The sequence below is a fragment of the Sinohyriopsis cumingii genome, chromosome 1 (assembly GCF_028554795.1).
Source record: "Sinohyriopsis cumingii isolate HCF-2022 chromosome 1, ASM2855479v2, whole genome shotgun sequence".
Lineage (NCBI taxonomy): Eukaryota > Metazoa > Mollusca > Bivalvia > Unionida > Unionidae > Sinohyriopsis > Sinohyriopsis cumingii.
Window position 1 is genome coordinate 115,171,134 of NC_142961.1, and position 17,350 is coordinate 115,188,483.

Sequence of the window (17,350 nt, forward strand, 5' to 3'; positions counted from 1 at the left end):
CTCATGTTGGCATTGCACCTTTCAGTTGACTAAATTACTTTAAATATGCATTGTAATTAATCCGAACTACTAGCATTACCTATATTATATAGTTGTAATTACACATTTGTAAAATGCTACATAATATGCCAATAGAATAAACAGGATATTTTGGTATAGTTTCCAAGCTATTCACGTTCATTTCTTTTCTTCAAACATTAATATGTAGTTATAAAGTTGAGGTAATATGAACAATATGTAAGAAAAAATATATTTAAGTCATAAATATCCGCCAGTCTACGTTACTGAAGGAACGAAACACCATTAATCTTAAATATTCAAAATATAGATTAATGTTCTGTCGTCTATAAATTACATCCTTTCGATTAACAATTTCCATATATAATCATGTGAAACGGTCGATAGGAAACAATAAAAATAAATGTTTTCCAATAACACGGCGACATGCGCCAATGAATACTGGCTTCAGCTCTGTCAGAGCATCCAGTCAGCAGCAGATATCGGAAATATCAGAGGCATGTACTATGGCAAAACGAAAGCAATAAGTCCCACGAAGAAAGTGACAGCGCCACTGAAGTCTGCCGCAGGCAATACCATCCACGGCAAGGGCAAGCAGATGGAGCGATTGGTGGAGTATTACTCTGCACTGAACTCCAGAGAGAACCACGTGACCAACTATGCCCTCAACGCCATTGAAAACCTTCCACTCATGGCAGAACTGGACGAGAATCTTACTGTGGCGGAACTAAAGAAGGCCTTAGAGAAACTGTCCTACGGCAAAGCCCCAGGGAAGGATGGCATCCGAGCAAATCTCATCAAGTGCGGCTGCAGCGTGCTGCTCGAATACGCTGCACCCTCTGCCAGTGCTGGTATGAGGGTGCAGTGCCTCAGGACATGAGATATGCCAACTTCGTAACCCTGTACAAGAAAAAGGCGACATAAGTGACTGCAACAACTCCAGGGGCATATCCCTTCTCAGCATCGTGGGTAAAGTCTTTGCACGTGTCATCCTAAACAGACTGCAGACGCTTGCTGACAGAGTGTATCCAGAGTCGCAGTGCCGGTTCCGCGCAGAGAGGTCCACAATCGACATGATCTTCTCTCTCAGGCAACTGCAGCATAAATGCAGAGAACAACATAGACTACTATTCCTTGCCTTTATAGACCTCAACAAGGCGTTCGATCTGGTCAGAAGAGACGGACTCTGGCGAAGGTTGGATCCCCTCCAAATCTGCTAAGCATGATACAGTCCTTCCACGGTGACATGAAAGGAACAGTGCAGTACGATGGCTCAACGTCAGACCGTTGAACATACGCAGCGGAGCGAAACAGAGTTACGTCCTAGTCCCCACGCTCTTCGGCATCTTCTTCGTTGTTCTGCTCAAGCACGCCTTTGGGACGTGGAAAGAAGAGATCTACTTGCACACGCGTTCAGACGGCATACTGTTCAACCTGGCACGACTAAAAGCAAAGAGCAAAGTGCATGAAGCCACCATCAGGGATATGCTTTTCGCAGACGATCCTGCCATAACCACTCACACAGAAGCTTAGCTATAGCACCTGATGTACCGCTTTGCTAATGTATGCGATGAGTTTGTGTCGACATCATTCTAAGGAAAACAAACGTGATGGCTCAGAACGCGGACCCACAAGCATCATCATCAACAACTACGCACTTGAGGTAGTCAGTCATTTCAGATACCTCGGCTCTACCATCACCAACAACCTATCGCTCGATGCTGAGCTCAACAAGCGGACTGGAAAGGAATCAACAAATCTCTCCAGGTTGTTGCAGAGAGTGTGGAACAACAGCATGTCGACTCTGAACACTAAGGTCCATGTGCATCATGCCTACGAGTTAGTCACTCTTTCTAAATGCCAGTGAAACCTGGACTCTGTAAGCCCATCCTTCAAGTGTAGCAAGGACTGCCACTCCCATGTTAGGCTACATAGCCACAGCAGACGCTGCACAACCACCAACCGGGACATCTTTCATGGGCGCACTTCCATCATCTCTCGAGACTAGCGGATGCTAACAATAATGTTATTCTATTATATTCCATTCATTACCCATATTTATGTACCCTGTGGTTTGATAATAGATCATCATGTTGAAAACAAATATAATTCGTGTTGTCTTTGATCCTTTAGTACAGTATATAAGCACATAATGCATATAACTTTAGCCAGACAAAGAATTAATATTTTGGCCAAGAGGTGATTTGCTAATAATTTTCATTCGTGAATATACCAAATACAAATGTATGTTCAACTTTACAGACAAAGAAGTTAGTGATTTCAATTATCAATGATACCTTATTTTAACCTGTATGTAGGCATAATGGTGTGCATGCAGCATGAATGGATTACGTGACTAAAATTATTCTGCCTTGATAATGTACGCACAAGAATGATTAACTATTCTTACATATCAAGTGCTTATCAGGAATATAGTAAGTAACTAATGACAAAGAATGAGTATTCCACTGAGAATGAATCATTCTGAAGTAGTAAATATGGCGCGTAGTTTACTGGTTTCACTTTAATATATACAGGGGTGGGTTGGTGTGGGGATTGGGAGCGAAGATATCGAAGATCAATTCAAATGGAATGTAAACTTAATATTTATTTGTCTTGGGTGGTGATTGGAACACTTTGTTTTGCTCAAATATATAAATCACGTGAATATAATAGTACAATACAAGTATTTGTGTTTAATTCCCCACTGTAAACCCTGAAACACAATACAGAAACAAACATTAGCAAACAGCCGTCAAAGACTTGAAACCGGTTGTGAAGTGTATAAAGTTAAAGTATTGCGCTGAAAGCATTTTCATCGACCGAGTTACGTGTTACAGCGGAAATATGTAATTTGAGACTTTGAAAGCTGGATTCTACTCGATCAGCACACATGCTCGTATTAACGAATGGTACTAATACTTTTCTTTTGAAATCACCCAAACCACCAACGCGAGGTCACAACAATGGCAGCTGGTAACGAACACATAACACTAGTTGTTATAAAGGTGATATCATCGCTTTCATATAAAAATTATCGAGATTCTCATTGATCCTCTAATAGTTCAATACACTTTAATACCAATAATCATTCTCTACTCGATTTTTCTTTCATGTCAAGACATATTGTGCATGGTGACACGAATAGACTCATAGAAGAAACCTATTGGATTCATAAGTTAGATAGTTTGTATCCTAATGGCCTTCATATCAATACACTATATACATTTGTATATTCTTTTAAATTGATAAATTGTGTATCCTTTTTAACAATATAAGCATATGTATGACTATTTATCTCTATTTTAGTTTATTGTTTTGCTTTATTTAGAATCAGAACAAAACAATTATGTAATTTTGCAGTTACAGTATAACCTTTTGTATTCCAACAATCGTTTAAAATTTCATAAATGCCTAGTTTTAGCAAATCTTAAACGGCATCTTCCGTTTTGTGAAATATCACTTGTGTTGTTAACAGGGACTTGGTTTAGATATGTGCTGTACAGTTACGTTATAGTCCCCTCTGTATTACACATATGTATTTGCTGTTGAGCCTTAAAGTTTTAAACATCTTATAAGGGACATAAGAATGGATTTAATGTCCAGTCACAGTCTAGTGGATTCTACACATACATTTCAAATGTAATATAGGCTTTAGACCAGTAATAAATACGTACGGAATAAATGATCTACTTTCAAGGAAATTTTAGAGCAACTTTCACTGACTGACAGTAATTAAATATGTCAGTAACTTACAGTACGTTTACACTCTCTCATTTCCGGTGTTCATTTAATATAAGAACGTATGTATGTATCGACCTTAAAGTGGATAGTTAAGCGTATATTTTCCAGGAAATCGAAGATGCTGTCTCTTTCTTAGATTCATAAATGATATGTAATATTCATTCATGCACATGTATTTTAGTTTCTCATCCATACTAAAGAGAAATATATATGTTTTGCTAACATTACTTTTCCAATATCAGTCTGGATATCTCTGACCAGTCGTATTAGTCACGCTTTTCACGCACTAGGGACTATTTTATCAAGGGAGGCAACCATTTGTATCTTCAGCTTTTCCTGATGGAGTTGTTTTCCGATGAAATAAAAGTCGACACTTTGGGACATTTACATACATTTTGGAGGAGATAAACCAATAACGTACAAAAAGAAGATTGAAGAAAAAACGATAAAGGCAAGAGAAATAGAGAATGGACTACAAGCTAGGAACATCTTGGCTCTTAAAGGTATGATAAATGTTTACCTCAATGTGCCCTAGTAGAATTGAACATGTACCTGCAATCATTAATGACAAATAATGCAGGTACCAGTAAGAAGGAATCATTTATCCGACTACACGTTATTCCACAAGCAGAGTTCCCTGTAGCATACCCCGCCAATACTTATAGCTACACTTGCCATATTTCCAAGACAGAAAATTCTAATTTTACCAGAAACCATGAACTTGAAAGTTCAGTACATGGTGGTCCGCTACTGTCTGTATTCGGAGTGTCTTTCATGCACGCGGGTAAGTTTACAATCCATATCAATTACAACACCAGTATGTCAAAAATAGTTTCACCTCTAACATCGGAAAGGAGTGTTTTTTAGGATAAGTGTTTTTTAGGATAACTGCACAGATCTCTCATTATATATGAATAATCCAGTCACGGTCACTCACACTACATGTTAGTCTTCGTTATGGCCTATACAGAACAGTGTGCCCAGTATCGTTCGTTATTAACAATATAACTGTTCAAACTCTGAAATAAAGAGATGAAACATTTGTGTGTAATAAATATGAATTATTTATTGTCAATTTCATATAACATCTATGTATTAAATGTAATAATACGTCATTACTATCAAAAGTTTTAGGTTGATAATTTTTTGTTCACAAGTAAAAATGTTGAAACTCTGATGCAGATGTTACACCACATCCCACACTAACATAATTTATATTAATGCGTCGCGAGGTTACTTTATATGTCCCCCAGGAGACAAACTTCGTGAGGAGACAAATAATGTAATCCCTTGACTATGATTTGCTTGCCTTGCTGCTAAGCCCAGCATACATTATATTATATCATTGTTGTGCTGTTTCTTCTCTTTATTTCTACCTGAACAAGCCCAAGAATACAAAACGTAAACATGAAGTTTTCTGTATACGCCACTATGCTGAAAAAGTTTCAAGAACATTTTAACAAGATGAACGTCTTCTAAATGTCTGTCAGTCAAAACGACTTCTGCTCTGTCATGCATTTACCTTTATATTGTAAACTTGTGTCAGTTTTATCCTCAAAATTATCAAACAATTTCGATTCATCAGTTATTCTAAATGACAAATTGCAAATCCCTTGTCTTCAACGTTCTTTTTAAACAAAATAATTCCGCCAACGATACTTTGCAAAATCTTAAGGTGAAAACGTATTTAGTTAACTTTGTAAGTTTAGATGATTTACGTTGTGGAATTTCTATTGTGAATTTTAAAAATTGTGAAACGTCATCCCCATACCTTGTGTGGACATTTAATTTTTTTTGTTACTAGATACATTTTAGCGGCAAAGTACTCTCTCTCTCTATCTCTCTCTCTAGTAGTTGATATCACTTTGCCTAGGAGCTTCATCAGAGAAGTAATTATTGTTGCCACATCAGGTAATGAAACTTTGCCGGCCTACGTATCAAGCAATGCACATAAAGAATCTGTCGCTGCTTACCGTACTTCCCCATTATCCCCAGCAACAAAAGGGATACCTTCCAAACCGTATGTCTAAGTTTCTTAAAACTATGAACGTATTGTTTTTAAGTAAATTAAAATGTTCAAATGTATACAATATGTCATTCCCGATATTTAATTAGTGGAATATTATTCGATATTTCATGCTCTTAATGCAGTTCCAGTCTCGGTGTACGTATCACATATTGAACATATGTATCATAAGCCAAACAAGTTAGATAAAATAGGTATGAAATAATGTGCAAATACCACAACAAACAAACATACAAACACATCCACAATCACACAAGTACAGCGAGAAAAATCCGAAATTCATAGAAAAAGCTTTTAAAATTATTGATTCAAATATATTATATTATATATATCACATCTTTTCGGTATAGAATTGATCATATCTAAGTTGTATATGTGTTGTTCCAATGCCACCTTATGTTACTGCATAAATATGTTGCATATCCGCAGTAGTAGAAATACAAATGTCACAAGAAACAATGGACAAATTGGATCAACGGTGTCATGTTATCAGTATTGTATTATAAATTTTCGTTTCTGCACTCCGAGGGAATTACATTATTTCTTTAATTTTACTACAAATGTTGATTCTGCATTTTGTTACTTGGTTTAAGACCATATGGTTGTAACAGTGTTCATCTTTGCACTGGAATATACTTATGTTTAAACTTTCCCAGATATTTTGTTAATGTTTTCGACATATAAAATAACCCTTCTGGATCTAAATTGCTGTCAGGGAGTGTCAAGCAAGCGGGGCCGAAAAATGATCTGCAACCGCAAATTGCTGCCCAAACCTCTGCAAAGAAACTGCAGAAACCTACCTCAAATCTTGTGACATAGTCTTTTAAAATCTGATTAAACATTTTAGTTGTATTTGGGATCGAACTCTACATTCCAGTATTGTCCTGATGGTATCTGCAGTATGTGCATATAATAAAATGCTTACTGCTGCTGGTGTACTTCACGATGTCAAACACAGACAAACATAAGTTCTGAAATTAAGTTTTGCTTGGTTTCCAGAGAGCTCATCCTCCTGAACCACTCGTTCATTTCAACATTTTGCAAAATAAAATAAATCACACTTGTACACTATTCAAACTATATAAATAATCTCACACTATGTTTTATATATGGAGCAAAGTCTGATTTCAATCATGAATTTGCCAATTATCTTTAATAATGATGTCTTAAACATTCTCATTCAAGGCAATAATGTGTAATAACTTTTATTCCTCAACATTCATATTAAATTACCTAACATCAATTCGAAATCAGTTCCATTCAGTATTCTTTATATATGACATGCCAATTAACCTAATTAGCTCCCCTTACAGCAGTGATCAAATGATTCAATGCTTAGCTATTGCAAGCCAGTTAAGTAATATGTGAAATGCTTTTTATTTATTTCAAACTGCCTCACTAGTGGTAGATATAGAATAGAGGCAACAAGAGTGGGACTGGCACCCAACGCTATACTCAGTCCCCTTTAAAACTTAGAGCGAAAAAACTAGAACATTTCTTTGAGTAATCTGTCTTAACATTTAGAGGACTGAACATATGCCCTGGAAATTCTCAAACTGCAAATTGAGTTATTCTGTTGAAATGACACTCGTTGGTTCTGACAATCAGAATTTACGACTCTGCTAAACAAATATCAAGGACACTGACAATCAAATCTAGGCAAGGTTACCAACATAAAATGCTGCTCATCAAATTAAGTTAAAGTACAATGATAATTACCAAATTGATTGTGCCAAAATACAGCATTAAGCAGGCCCCTACACTTAAAAGTGACCCTTTCTCATCTAATCCCCTGCCTTCTTGACCCCAATGGTATTCACAAAATAGAGGTTTTATTGAAACAGAAACCTTCAATAAACAATTGTGCAATGTAAATTAAACTGCTATATGGTGAGAGTATCTAAAACAATTAGACAAAAACATCAATAAACTACAATTGGGTGTTCAAACCCAACAAGACTGACCTCTAAAAGTTCACTTCACTCTTCAAAATACTGTCACAGATTCTTTACCTTTTTAAGTAACATATAAAAAAATAATTTTGCTGTCACAAACATATTAATCTACTCCAGTTTTTTCGATAAAGAGACGAGGAAAATAAGTCATCCTGTCAATCAGGACATGTATTATGTAGTATATAAAATAACAATAACTACATCAACTGGCTCAAACATTTTATATCATGAGAATTTTATTTATTTTATTGTAGCCTGATAAACATTCTTTCCTAAGGATACGGCATAATCGATAAGTGTAGTCAGATCCTCACAACTGAAGTTATCACAGATCTTTACATTTTTGACCTATTTTCTGAAAGGGTCAAGAAATATGGTTTCCAGATACAGTAGTTGCAATGTAGGATTTCTTTACATGGTGGCCACAATAAATGGTAGAGGCAGAACTCTGGAAAGCCCTGATAAGAACTCCTGAAACAGGATTCTGGTGTCAAGCTTTCTCACATTCCCATATTGGCCAACTATAGACATAAGAGTGGTAAAACGAAATACTGACAATAAAACACTGACAATGGATAATGGGCACAGGACCCTACCATAGTCACTTTTTTGGCCTTATGTGCAGAGTTCACTTATGAAATGTGTTTTGAGACGTTGATGATAAATAGCAATATGTTACATTTGGAGCAAAATCAAATCCGAATATAGCCTCCTGTGTTATATACAATCTACCATTGTCAAATGCATCACATATTACTGAGGCAAAACGGTTTTTAGCGTCTGAAAACAAACAAGGTCCCAATACATACAGAAATTATGGTAATATACACAATCAGAAACAATGCCAAAAAAATAACACAAATGTCACCACCATGATTTCAAGTATCTACTTTTAAAAACATTGATTCAGAACTTAAATTATCATGTTCTTTCACATGACAAAAATGCAAAATACTAACAAAAATGCAAAATACTAAGAAACTCCACTATAATGGACTGTGTTATAACACAAATTAAGAAACTACATGCAAATCATAGCTGCCAATATTTATAATTCATTCTTTATATGGAGAGTGGTGTTTTACAAAATCACCAAATTTTCTAAAATTGTTCTGCTGGTAATTTATTTCAATAAAGACAGAATAGTTGATATCTGCAAATTTATGGTCTTTTGCTCTTGTCAGAAGATATTTGTTATAAAGATGTTGACATCTGCTTTTATAACATATTTTCAAGGTCATATGAATGATGCAATGGACTCAATTTCTAAACAAATCAACCTGATGGAATGCATAATTTAGCAATAAATAAATACCTTCATTATTTTCACAAGATATTCCAAGGATAAAGAGGAAATATGAAAGGAAATATTAGCTGCAATATGGATAAGGACTACGGTTGTATCATATGGGAGCAAGATATGGAATGTACATTCCATAGTGATCTTTTTGCAGGTATAACAGATTATTAAAAATGTCAGTATATATATAAATATATTTCAGGGCTACATTTAACAACTACTTGAAAACTTCTACCACCAACATAGAATTAATAGTTGCTGTGATCAGTTCTATACTATTATTGTATGATGTTCATCAAAGAATGAACCTTCCTACCATCATACTAAGTTGTAAAGTAAAAGGTGAAAGACAAAGTTTAAGTTAAGCTATTTACTACTCCTAAAACTTAAACTCAATATTCTTATAAATGTGACATTAGTAAAAAAAGATTAGTGTCACAGTGAAAAATACATTTTATTACCATTATCTAAATAGCCTAAACAAAGACCTGTGCAATATTGGCAGTTATGTCTGAAGAGCCAAATAATTATATGATCAATGTACTAACCTTCCTGCATGATATGTATGAAAGCTGAAGATTTGTCTATTTTTTCTTCTAAATGCTTAGCTATAGCACCGTTTCAACCAGGCAAAGATCCAATCTAAATCATTGGCAATACTTTGGATTATTCAATAAGAATTTTACTTTCATTACTGCTAAATATACATATTTTTGCATTTCTAAAAAGACATTAAACAAATCATTGTTGATAAAACATTGCAACCATGATTAGACTCATATCAGTCTTTGAACCCCATTCCTCACCCATGCCCCACCCTTTCCCACTACAATGATGAATTTTTTGTGTAAGATTGTTAAGTTATAAATAAAAGAATCCAGCATGTAGAATTGTATCATGTTATGGACTTTAACCTTTGTGTTATAAAAAGGTTTGCCTCAGATTTGCCTCATTATAATATACATTGATATTTTCCTATTGTTATTAATTTGATTCCTATATATATATGGCTAAATGGAACACATCATTTTATGATGAACAGAACTAGCATATGTATGGTGATTTCTTCAATACCATATTGACAACAATGAGGGTTACTTACTGCAATAATTAGTGCAAAATATTAACATAAATTGTCAGAAGAAATATGTTAATATGTAAATTGTATGCAGAAGAAGACCTGCACCTAAAACTAATGTTAATGTATCTCTCTAACCCTAAAGGTAGTTCTTGAGGAAATCAGTGAAAGCTCAACGCACTGGATATTTTCAGTGGGTATCTATAAGAGAATATTTTTCAAAATATAAATCATTCAGAACATGTAAGCATGACTTACCAATCTTCAAACAAAACTACAGTTCCTTCAGCATAGGATCAAAACGAAATTTGGATGTTATAGTCTTAAAGATGAAAAGTATGTCACAAGCAACTGACTGAAAATACAAAATACAAAAGTCACTCTAGCAGGACAATTTAAATACTTGACCTAGTTTTGGTATCATTACAGTTTCCTCTGACTGTTCTGAAAATTTCAGTATAAGAACGAGTCCTACAAAACAATGCACGACACACTAATATAATGTTAGTAAATAACTAAGAAATTAATTCGTTTTTTATAAATCAAGATCACAATATCCATTATGGTTGTCACATTGCCACGTGTGACATGTTTGTCAAACGTTTTACTAAAGGATCATAAATTTAATTATATTAGTAATATTTAAAATCCGTTGTATTACAAATACAATTGTTTTGCAAGAGAATTATGTTTTTATTTATTTTGCCATGAAAAATGAAAACAAGCTGTTAATATCATTAAATTTATCACAAGTTAATACTCGGGAATTCCAATACATTCCGTAATGACCAAAATTACCAAAGTACCTGCACAATGAGAATGTACCATGGTACATACCATCAGAATAAATTACCATCGTAAACTGGTACACTTGTAAATATGCACACCTCAAACTCCCACCATTACCTACCATGTCAGGCACACCAAAGTATTATCAATATTCATGCACTATACGAAGACCTACCTCTGTTCTTTAAACTGATCCTCTATATCTGCAAATGCCTTGCATAAATGATCAGAATTGTTCTGGTCAAGGCCTTAAAAAAAGAAACAAATATTAGTGTCCATAACAGATTGTTTCCTTTACTGGTTATATGTATAAGAATGTTAACAAATTTCAGTACACTAATACTCTGAATTGCAAAATGTTCTTCCTCATCTTGTCATGTAACATAATGAAAAGTATAAACAATATGGCCTTCCCCATAGCTTTTAAGTACATTGCTGTCATACACATCAAGATTTATCCATATGCCAAAAGCAATATCACCATACATGCCGTATTCCCAGATTCTGATGGTTTGGTTGAACACTCAGAAAGTTTGTTTTGAGGTCCGATGAGGGGGGGTGCACATGACCCCAAAAAGCAATGCTTTCATACAAGCTAATATAGAAAATTACTGGAAATTTAGATTTGATTTTATAAAAATGGCAAATAACATCTGTTTTCTTTCAAGCATTAAATTGACTTATAAACAAAAAAAAACAATTGGTAGATTTAGCAGTGTCAACAACCATCACCAGATACATACACATGCATGTGCCAGCACTCACATAATATCAACCATCACCAGATATATACACATGCATGTGCCAACACTCACATATCAACCATCACCAGATACATACACATGCATGTGCCAACACTCACATAATATCAACCATCTCCAGATATATACACATGCATGTGCCAACACTCACATAATATCAACCATCACCAGATAAATACACATGCATGTGCCAACACTCACATATCAACCATCACCAGATATATACACATGCATGTGCCAACACTCACATATCAACCATCACCAGATACATACACATGCATGTGCCAACACTCACATAATATCAACCATCTCCAGATATATACACATACATGTGCCAACACTCACATAATATCAACCATCACCAGCTATATACACATGCATGTGCCAACACTCACATAATCACAACCAGATAAGTATTAAATTAATTACAAATATTCTTCTCACTTTAACATCCATTGGACAGTAAAATATTTTCTTTATTAGGATGCTGTCTTAGCTGTTCTCATCAGTTCATTGGGTAGGGTGAAGGTAATGCAAATGCCATTTGTGTTCAATTTTGCCCTCTGAAGACTCATGTTACTGTTTCTCAAACTTCTTCAAAGATCTTGTAGAATTTTTCTCAGTACAGAAAACAATATTTCCACATTTGTATGCTGTGATGGAGTGTCAAATATCCTGGGTGGTGTTGTTTTGTCAAAGATATTGTACACTCCAGAAAGACTGATCAGTGATATCATTATAGTGCCAAAAAGTTAGTTTTGTTGGGCTTTGCAGATGGCTCATCTATTATTGAATCACACATGCATTTCAACATTTTACTTTCAAAAATGAATCACACATGTACAAAATTACTACTACCACAATAATTACATTTTGCATTCTATATATGAAGTAAAATCCCAGTAATTGTATCTTAAATTAATGTTGCTGATTATCAGAAAGTTGCCAATAATCTTTAAGTTCAATCATTATTCAAGGCCATGATGTGCAATGACATTTGTTTTTCCACATGCATCTGTTGAATTTACCTATAACTTCAAATGAATTGGGTACTTCCACTTTGCCTATGTAAATTAGCCTAATGACCACTCCCATAGCAGTCTTCAAAACTGTTAGACATCTTCATACTACCTATTCTAATTAAGTAATCTGTGAAATAGGATGGATGCTTGTGTCTGACCACCTTACCTTTTACTAGCCTCTATGATAATATGATGTATTAGCTGTCCCAAGGATAGTCGTTATAGTGGACCCTAAGCAAAACTGTTTACTGTTTATACAGGCTACAGGTACATGCAAAGCATATACATAGTGGTGGTCACAATATGTATCTCTCTCTATCTCTGTCTCCAATTCGTTATTTTGTGTTTCTACAATTACTGAAAATCATGTTTTCTGAAACATTACTGTCATACCTGCTGTAACACTATATGTCATGCTACAAACATGATGTTTTACTCCCAAACTCCCTTAAAAGATTATGTTTATAATAACATGATTTTCTTTAATCTTTAGGGTGATGAAACCACCACTTCAATATATGCCCGTGAAAGGACTTGTGATGAGACAATGTGCATATTTTAATATTGTTAAAAACTGGAAATTTGGTCAATAGTTGAAAGTTTTGTCCATGTTCATGGTTAAAACTGGGTTGATGAAAATCCTCCATCTTTTGAAGTCAAAACTCCTGACCAAATTTACTAAATTACCTGATCTGTCCTATAACTGACATCTCTGTTCTGTCACATGAACACTACCTCCAATATGTTCTGACTTTTAATCTGCATGTCTGCCTTTATGTCTTCAGGTGTCCATCTATATATCTAAAACTTTCTACAGTTCAATTACTGAACAATTAAATAGTGATAAGGTTTAAGGCTGAAAGTGAAAAACGTATAATTTATCACAAACCTGACTTTATTTCACTAGGTAATAACCAGTGATTCTCAATGATGCAAGGACAGCAGAGTTCCTATGGATATATTGAGAGGAAATAAATTGACAAGAACAATTCATTTTGACTCAAAACACAGAAAATCAACAGACAAATCAGCAATTCTCTTAACCCTTTAAGCCCCGATCCCGTCTGTAGGCGTGATCCGGTTTCTGCATTCAATGGCCGATCCCGCCTGTAGTCGTGATTTTTTACTGCATTCAATGGCCGATCCCGTCTCCATGCGTGATGAATGTGTGTTAGATTCAACGTCTCTGATTGGTTAGAAATGGGTTTATTCCAAGAACTAACAACTATTAAACCAATCAGAAATGATTTTACTTTCATTTGCGGAAATTTGAATTGTTCAGAAGCTAAGGGCTCCTGTTTTGAAAGCGGTTTAACTACACGTGTTCTGGTCATGAAAAATCGTAAATGATGGCGGACGTAAGAGTGATTTTTGATGAGAGCAAAAATAAGGAGTTTCTCGGGTTTGATCTTGAAAATACTGAGCAAGCTGAGGAAAGATATGTTCATTAGTTGGATATTTTGTGAGATTTCGATTCGGACATAGAAGTTTCTGAGATTGAATCGTCCGAAGATGAGGATGCTGACAGCGCTGATGATCGAGTTCTTGCGGATAAACGTTGCACATAATTTTGTAAATTCTGTATAAATAAGTCGTGAAAGACTTGGACAAATAGGGAAAAAAATACATCACTGTGTAGACAAATTCATTTGCAATAAATGGTGAAACTTTCTTGGATTTTAATTGGATATAAGCAGAGAAATTAAGGTAAGAGTGAATGCATGTGCACGATGTTTACAAAATTTTCAAACGGGTAAAAACTCTGGGGCACACGCAGCTAGACACAGCTTAGCGCTGCTGGGGCATAGCAGCAGTGATACTGATAACGGGTCTGGGGCTACTCCTAATGACAATTGGCATAAGTTCAGATGTCAACTGGGTAAAAATACATTGTGCTCAGTAAGGTGTTAATTAAATTTCATCACATAATTATTTAAGCATAAAAAGTGCAAAACAACTTTCTCAATCTAACCTAAATTCAGCATTGTTTTAAACATACCCATATAAACAACAACTGTTTTATTCTGAATGACTTCATACATTTAGAACCTTTTGCTGGATAAAAAGTAAAATTGTCATAGCTGGCAAAGTGTCAATTTATCTATTATTCCCACTATTATATAAAACACTTAAAGAATAAGGGATATAATAATCTATGCTAAATTTTATTACATGAGCAAACAGTTTATGCATATCAATTATGAGTGGTTATATGAGTCAACCACATGGAGTCATGTCACTGGAAAACAAATGAGTCAACCACATGTAGTTATGTCAATGAAACAAAAATGAGTCCACCATAGTATAGAGGCATGTCACTGGAACACAAATGGATCAACCATATGGAGCAGTGTTGTGTTTGACCATGTAGTTTTGTGTGCTAATTAATGGTAAATAGCCTTTTATGTACATATAAATACACCATGAGACTCAGCCAGTCTTGACATTTGACCTGACCATTCTTTAGTGGTCTGAGAAAATGCATATCTCAGTTGTCAGTCTGTATTTCTTTATCAGCTATGACCACCAATTTATCCACTTAAATCTTTATCTTGATTTGCCGTAATCAATTAGTGTCAGTCCCTGTTATTATAACCAATCTACCCCTGTACTGTCAGTCCCTGTTATTATAACCAGTCTACCCAATTAGTGTCAGTCCCTGTTATTATCACCAATCTACCCCTGTACTGTCAGGCCCTGTTATTATCACCAATCTACCCCTGTACTGTCAGGCCCTGTTATTATAACCAGTCTACCCCATTAGTGTCAGTCCCTGTTATTATAACCAATCTACCCCATTAGTGTCAGTCCCTGTTATTATAACCAATCTACCCCATTAGTGTCAGTCCCTGTTATTATAACCAATCTACCCCATTAGTGTCAGTCCCTGTTATTATAACCAATCTACCCCATTAGTGTCAGTCCCTGTTATCATCACCAATCTACCCCATTAGTGTCAGTCCCTGTTATTATAACCAATCTACCCCATTAGTGTCAGTCCCTGTTATTATAACCAATCTACCCCATTAGTGTCAGTCCCTGTTTTTATAACCAATCTACCCCATTAGTGTCAGTCCCTGTTATTATACCCAATCTACCCCATTAGTGTCAGTCCCTGTTATCATCACCAATCTACCCCATTATTGCCAGTCCCTGTTAGTATCACCAATCTACCCCATTATTGCCAGTCCCTGTTATTATCACCAATCTACCCGTGTACTGTCAGGCCCTGCTGTTATCACTAATTTATCTATGTACTGTCACTCCCTGTTATTATCACCAATCTACCCCTGTACTGTCAGTCCCTGTTATTATCACCAATCTATCCCTTTACTACCAGTCCCTGTTATTATCACCAATCTACGCCTGTACTGTCAGTCCCTGTTATTATCACCAATCTACCCGTGTACTGTCAGGCCCTGTTGTTATCACTAATTTATCTATGTACTGTCAGTCCCTGTTATTATCACCAATCTACCCCTGTACTGTCAGGCCCTGTTATTATCACCAATCTATCCCTTTACTACCAGTCCCTGTTATTATCACCAATCTACGCCTGTACTGTCAGTCCCTGTTATTATCACCAATCTACCCCATTATTTCCAGTCACTGTTATTATCAACAATCTACCCCTGTACTGTCAGGCCCTGTTATCACTAATTTATCTATATACTGTCATTCCTTGTTCTTATCACCAATTTTCCCCTGTACTGTCAGGCCCTGTTGTTATCACCAATCTATTCCTTTACTACCACTCCCTGTTATTATCACCAATCTACCCCTGTACTGTCAGTCCCTGTTAGTATCACCAATATACCCCTGTACTGTCAGTCCCTGTTATTATCACAAATCTACCCCTGTACTAACAGTCCCTGTTGTTATCACCAATATATCCCTGTACTGTCGGTTCCTGTTATTATCACCAATCTACCCCTGTAATGTCAATCCCTGTTATTATCACCAATCTACCCCTGTAATGTCAATCCCTGTTATTATCACCAATCTACCCCTGTTCTGTCAGTCCCTATTGTTATCACCAATATACCCCTGTACTCTCAATCCCTGTTATTATCACCAATCTACCCCTGTTCTGTCAGTCCCTATTGTTATCACCAATATACCCCTGTACTCTCAGTCCCTGTTATTATCACCAATCCATCCCTATTCTATCAGTCTCTGTTGTTATCACCAATCTACCTCTGTGCTGTCAGTCCCTGTTATTATCACCAATCTATTCCTGTACTGTCTGTCCATATTACACTGGTCAACAGTGAAATCATTACTGACTTGAAAAGGCCCTAATCTGTAGTATTTTGGTGTGCCGAACACGAATATAACCGTGAAAAATTTGTATTGGCTCTCGTTTTGAAGATATTCATATACCTCATTTTCTATGTTTCACTGTGTAAATTTCTCCAGTAGGACTGCAGCAACATCCGGAATAATGATGTAACATTGCATAATACCATCATGCTCACATCATCCACAGTTGATTGCATCATTTTCTGATGCAATGCAATACTAATGCCATGCGGCTGCTGAAGTAAGTTGACGTCAGCAGTGTACTATACATGTGTAGGCCTATTATACTAATGCCAGGCGGCTGCTGAAGCTGACGTAAGCAGTGTACTATATAAAGCCCAATCAGATAGGTTCA

General features: G+C 35.7%; 1 long non-coding RNA gene across 3 annotated transcripts; it reads right to left on the reverse strand.

The window, feature by feature from the left end:
- Positions 1-2,745: 2,745 nt before the first annotated feature.
- On the reverse strand, positions 2,746-13,839 carry LOC149807701 (uncharacterized). Of its 3 annotated transcripts, none has more exons than XR_016423312.1 (4): positions 13,738-13,839; positions 11,086-11,158; positions 10,380-10,476; positions 2,746-4,781 (listed from the first exon to the last, which is right to left on the reverse strand). It is a non-coding gene; the product is annotated as an uncharacterized LOC149807701 (long non-coding RNA). The 3 variants fall into 3 exon arrangements; XR_016423310.1 differs by having other exon boundaries at positions 13,583-13,821; XR_016423311.1 differs by having other exon boundaries at positions 4,297-4,314; positions 13,583-13,823.
- Between the last annotated feature and the right edge of the window lie 3,511 nt (positions 13,840-17,350).